The sequence below is a fragment of the Schistocerca serialis genome, chromosome 1 (genome assembly GCF_023864345.2).
Source record: "Schistocerca serialis cubense isolate TAMUIC-IGC-003099 chromosome 1, iqSchSeri2.2, whole genome shotgun sequence".
NCBI classification, from domain to species: domain Eukaryota; kingdom Metazoa; phylum Arthropoda; class Insecta; order Orthoptera; family Acrididae; genus Schistocerca; species Schistocerca serialis.
Window position 1 is genome coordinate 1,119,879,954 of NC_064638.1, and position 6,405 is coordinate 1,119,886,358.

Genomic DNA, 6,405 nt, shown 5'->3' on the forward strand with positions numbered 1-6,405 from the left:
GCGACTGTATCGTAAAACATGGAACAATTTCTACTGCTTCAGTTGCGTCGAAGCAAGCTGAGATCTTTTTATTTCCTCTTCCGTTTTGCCATCTGCCTCGTTAAACTCGTTTCCTCATTTTTGACTAATTACCATTAACATAAATGAGTATAATCTGCATTTTCATAAAGAGAAAGCTTAACCCTCACTCTTAAGAAATATAGCACCAAATCCAAGTTTGTGTTTAGTTTTGTGTGTGTAAGCAATTTCCTAACTTATTTTGGGTATTCCTAGTTAATATCTTTTGTTATAGGGTGAAATCAGTAATTGTCTCGTGACTTAAATACTATTGTTGACCTATAAACAAATATAAATTCTGTATTAATTATAAACATTTGGGAGAAGAACTACTAGGATACTTAAGTATTTATTTGGCTCCATTCGAACATATATTAGCAAAGCCAGCCTTTAATTAATTCCAAAATAATTAGCAGATTTGTCTAAAGTACTGTTTGCATAACTGTATCTTTTAATTTCATTATTTAAACAAATAATTCGGACTAAACTTGGTGTTAGAAGAAACTGTTAAAAAGAACCAATTTTTCGATGTTCAGTTCATTGAATTAGTTATGTTTTAACTGTAATTTCTGTAAATTAAACATCGAACAGTGTATACTCTCGGTGCCTCTGTTGCGAGGATGTATAAAGCACCGGACTTTGGTCCTGACACAGTCAGTCCACGGCTGATTTTCAGATGGGAAGTCTGTATCAGTTAGCGTAACAATAATGCAATAACTTAACAGTGGAATTAGTGTAAAACCAATAGGTCATGTGCTAAAACAATAACAGTGTCATGTTTAATTTATTTGAGAAGTAGTGTCACATGTACTGCATTATTCTGAAAAACTGTAAACTGTGTGGTTAGGTTTCTACTGATCATAGATGTTCAACAGCAAACTATTGTAGCAGTATGCTGATGTTTCCCTGCAAGCTATTAATGAGGCATAACTAAATTTACCAATAGTGAACTGGACATATATCTGTGTAATATTGGAGGGGGATATGGAGGGTTGTGAACAGTGAGAGTAAAGAATTGTGAAACGCAACTTTTCAGCTGTCGGCTACATAATTTGTAGTTGTCAGTGTTGAACTTCCACCCCACGCGAACGTTGAATAGTGAACTCAAGAATGGTTTACAACACAGTGATTTTAATGAAGTGCGTGCGTGGTACATGTGACATCGGAATTTTGTCAAGTACAGTGAATAGACAATATTATATAAGTGTGAAATACAATTATTTTGAAATATCAGAATTGACGTAGCTGCCATCAAACATGGAGGTGCAACAGCCAATCATCGAGTTCTATGGATGCAGCCACTGAATACAGGAGCAACCAATCAGCACACAGGTGGACACAGCTGACAGGGCTAAACAACATGCCTCACTGAGAAAATTACAGTCTGCAGCAGCCATGCAGACGACGAATCGAGATGACAACCGGAGCAGCGGCACACGAATGAATAATTCTTAGCAAAAGCTGTTTTATATTAAGTGATACATAATGAGTGCCTTAACCAACAAAGCAGTGTGATGGGGGAGAATGGACAACAGGGGAGTGATGTAACTGATAACAAAGCCTTAGGGGTTAAGATTTTAAATGAACAGAAAGATTTAATGGGGACTAATTCGATATATGGTAGTGGTTATAAATCAGACATGAATCTAATGTTGAATGATGGGGACGAAAGTCCTATTGTAGATGAGATGATAAAAGAGTCATCTACATTACGTTGTGATGAGAGCGAAATGGACGAAAACAATACTGGAGTGGATGAAATCGTTAAGTCTAAGGGGGAGGAATAGGGTAGCAAAAATCAGCAAGCACAACAGTTCATGGCAGACAGAAAAGTGGAAGCGATGTTAAGGCAAATTATGAGTAGTATGTGTGTGAAGGAAGACATTAGTAGTATGAAAAAAGACATTATAATGGTGGAGAAGAAAAATGTTAGCATTAGAACTGACATTGTTAGCTTAAAGGATGAAATGAAGAAAGAAATTAAAAAGAAGATTAAGGTAGTCAGCTCTAAAGTTTCAGACTTAAATAAGAAGGTTGAGGTGTTAGTGAAAGAGTATGATGAGAAGATAAAGTGGTACAGAATACTAATGGAAAATTAACATTAATGAGTAGTAAATGTGTAGAAGAGAGAAAGAAGCTTTGTGATGACTATAGTAAGAGAGCGGAGGCTTTCGAGAAACAGTGTAAAGATGAAGTCAAAGCAGCCAGGAAATTTTATGCTGAAAATAGGGTTAAACTTCAGAACCAAATTGATCAGATTAAAATGATTAGAAATGAAGATAGAAACCAAGTGTGCAGTAGTGGAAGAAAAGATGGAAGAGGAACAAAATCTTAATATAGAGTATGTAGTGTCCCAAAAGTCCTTCATTTATTAGTTGTAAGAAATGTAATAATTTTGAACCACTGGATTTCATTATGGAATTTAATGATTTGCCTGAAATATGGAATGATAAAGTGAAAATGTCATTTGTGAGAGGTTTTTTGAAAGGAGATGGTTGTGGATGGGCAGCTCTAGTAGCTAATAGTTGTACTTCGTGGCATAGCTTTAAGAAAACATTTTTAGATGAATATTCCTCCAAAGAGAAGCAGTAGAGAATTTTAAGTGAATTTTGGGGAGAAGAGAGATTTGACTCTACGAAGGGTACTGTGAAAGGTTTCTGTCAGCTTTGGATAAACAAACTGAAATATTTGGACAAAGACCTAGGCAGTGAATCAATAATTATAGGTTTAAAAACTAAGTTACCTCAGAAAGTTAGAGAATTGCTTGTACCTGCCACTAGGGGTATATATTAGTGATTCCTTGGATTATGCTGATAACGTGGAGAGGGTGAAGTCCTCAGTCGAAGTGCGGAGGAGGAGTTTTGATGACAATAATCAATCAGGACGAGAATTTGAGGTAAATAGGATGAACAGGACTAACTATACTCGTAGTAGAAGTTCAAGGAATGGTTGGGTGGAGGATAGCCAGAATGGGCAAGGAAATGATAGGTGAAATTCAAGTAACAGAAATGGAGGAGATGATTTTAACTCTGGATCAAACCATTTAAACTAGATAATACTCCAGTTTTGCCTCGCACTAGAGCCACATGTATATAAATGTGCTGTAATCACAAGTAAGGGTAATGTAAATGATAGTAGTAAGACAAGTGTAAATTCTAATTCTAGTGAGATGCTGAATGACGGTGTGTGTAGCAATGTTTATCCTGTAAAAAGAGAGGAATAAGTTACTATAATAAAATGTAGTGATGAAACAGTGTGTGTGTTGCTGTTGCTCAGAGGACGGAAAGCGTCAAAATAGACGGTAAATTTTTGAGAGAACATTATGAATTCCGGTGTTTTGCTTTGGGGTCTAGTACTGGTGGCTCTGAGCACTATGGGACTTAACATCGGAGGTCATCAGTCCCCTAGAACTTAGAACTACTTAAACCTAACTAACCTAAGGACATCACACACATCCTTGCCCGAGGCAGGATTCGAATCTGCGACCGTAGCGGTCGTGCGGTTCCAGACTGTAGCGTCTTTAACCGCTCGGCCACTCCGGCCGGCTCTAGTACTGGAAACAAGGACCAACTAATTAGTCAATTATTTGAGGACAATGAAAGAGACGGTGGGTCTAATTCTGACAGTAGTTGTAATGATGATAGCAGTGACGAATCCAGTAGTGATGAGGATGAGGTATTCGAATTTATAACTGATAATGATGGCAACGTGTTAAGTAAAGAAAGAATAAAGGAGGATAATATTAGGCCTAATGAAGAATTAGAGCCAGAGTCTGAGAGTGGAAATGAGGAAGAGGACCATGCTGTCTCTCATTTGACTGTGTCTGGTAATTATTTTGGTAAGCAGGATGATAGTTTTTCCAGGGAAGGGATTGACGAGTATTTGTTGTTTGAAGAAGATCACATGGTAAGTGAAAAGGAGGTGTGGCACCCTATAATGACAGCAAGTGTACAAGGTGTACATGTAAAGTGTTTAATGGACAGTGGTAGTGATTTGAATGGCATTTCACGGGCATTTTTTGAATCTATTAAGATCACAGAGCATATTGTTGTGATGCATGTGTCTGGAATAAACATTATTGGTGCCTCTGGCAAGCTATCAAAGAGTGTGACATAAGAGGTACTATTAACTGTGGAATTGGCAAGACAGCTACTGGAGTGCAATATCTTGGTGATTCAAAATCTCAACATTCATATAACATTTGGGACTAATTTGTTGTCCAATTAGCAAGTAGGGGGTTCAACATCCTGTGTTGGACTGATTATGTGGCGATAATGCATACCCCAGTTGTGTCTGTCTCATTTTTCGTGCTTCCTATCCTATCTGTAGTTTATAATTGAATCATAAACATCCTATCTTCGACTTTCATATGATTTCGTACAGCAGGATACATTAGTAAAGCAATATTTTAGAAAAGATTTCTCCAGGTTTTATCTATATACACTGTGAATCACTAACTATTGCCACCTTGAATAAATCCGGGTAGCTGAAAAGTTTGTGGGACAATTGTTGCAACGGACAACGGGGGCCATAATATGACCCTGGTTTTTTGTTGCTAGGTGGTGGTCGCGTCGGAGATACGAAGGTCAACTTTGTTTCTTTAAGTGGGATGCTATAGTTTGGTGCTTATTTTCTGATGGGAGCTATCGAGACGAATCCAGTGATGTGTAACAGTAAGGTTTTTGAAGGTCAACAAAGGTAAAAAGGATGGCCTGAACGTCCACCGTTCACTTACAGAAGGTGTTCGAAGTGATGACCATTGGTATCAACACAGTGCTTCAATATTCTTATCATGGATTGAGTGGTATCCCTTATCACTTCGGCACTTATCGAAGCACATGCTCTAACAATTATCTCTCGTATATCGTGCAAATAGTAAATATTCGCCGAATACGGAGTATCCATCTAACGTCCCATTGGCATGTAAATGCTATTCGAAGATTTCACAATACAACACTAATAGGAACGGTAAAACTAGTATCGTCAAATCAAGCGAATGTGAATGATGCATTCCTTCGAAGAACAAGTCGACATGCTTCTCATTTACGGAGGATGCCAACGAAATTCAGTGAGAGCTAGAGACATATGCGCTGATAGATACCCTAAACATACTCACCCTACACGTCGTTCATTTAAATATGTGTATAATAAGAACAACTGGATCCTTAACGCGTCGGAAAGCATATCCGGAAAATGAAAGTTATTAACGAGGAACGGAAATTGGTACTCTTGCCACCGTGGTTCGAGAGCCTTGTGTTAGTTCGTATCAAATCGCAAGTTTCTAATGGCTCTGAGCACTATGGGAGTTAACATCTTAGGTCATCAGTCCCCTAGAACTTAGAACTATTTAAACCTAATTAACCTAAGGACATCACACACATCCATGCCCGAGGCAGGTTCAAAAATGGTTCAAATGGCTCTGAGCACTACGGGACTTAACTGCTGTTGTCATCAGTCCCCTAGAACTTAGAACTACTTAAACTTAACTAACCTAAGGACATCACACTCATCCATGCCCGAGGCAGGATTCGAACGTGCGGCCGTAGCGGTCTAGCGGTTCAGGACTGAAGCGCCTAGAACCGCTCGGCCAAAATCGCAAGGGCATCTGGCAAGAGACAGGGTAGTGGTGTTCATGTTCTGCATCGCCATAAATATCAGCCTTACCATATCCGTCTCCACGAAGAATTAGCTGGCACGGATTGTATGTGTCGCATTGCAGTCTATCGATGGGCTCAGCTTTAGATACAGAGGGATGACACATTTATTAATTTGATTTTATATACTGACGAGGCTACATTCAAGAACCAAGAAAATGTTAATTGGCAAAACACGCATTATTGGGCAACTGTAAATTACGTTGGCTGCGGCAAGTTGCACACCAAAAATCTTGGTTCGTGAATGTTTGGTGTGGGATTCTGAAGGACAGAATTATTGGCTCCTATTTCATCGAAGGAAATCTTAATGGTAGGAAGTACACCACATTCCTGCAAGAAATTTTAGGTCTGTTATTGGAAGAAATACCTTTAGGAACAAGGGACAGAACGTGGTATCAGCACGATGGGTGTCCGGCACATTTTTTGCTGATGACTAGAAATAAGTTGCAGAGACAATTCCCAAATCGTTGCATTGGGCTGGTTCGTTCGCCAGACTTGCCGCCTATGGACTTTTTCTTGTGGAGATTGGTAAAAGACATTGTTTATAAAGACTTTCCAACTACACCTGAAGATATGAGAGAGAGAATTGTCAGAGCATGTTCTTCGATATGTGCCGATGTGATAAGGAATACCACTCAATCCATGATACGAAGATTGCAGCACTGCATTGACACCAATGGTAAAGCACACTGGA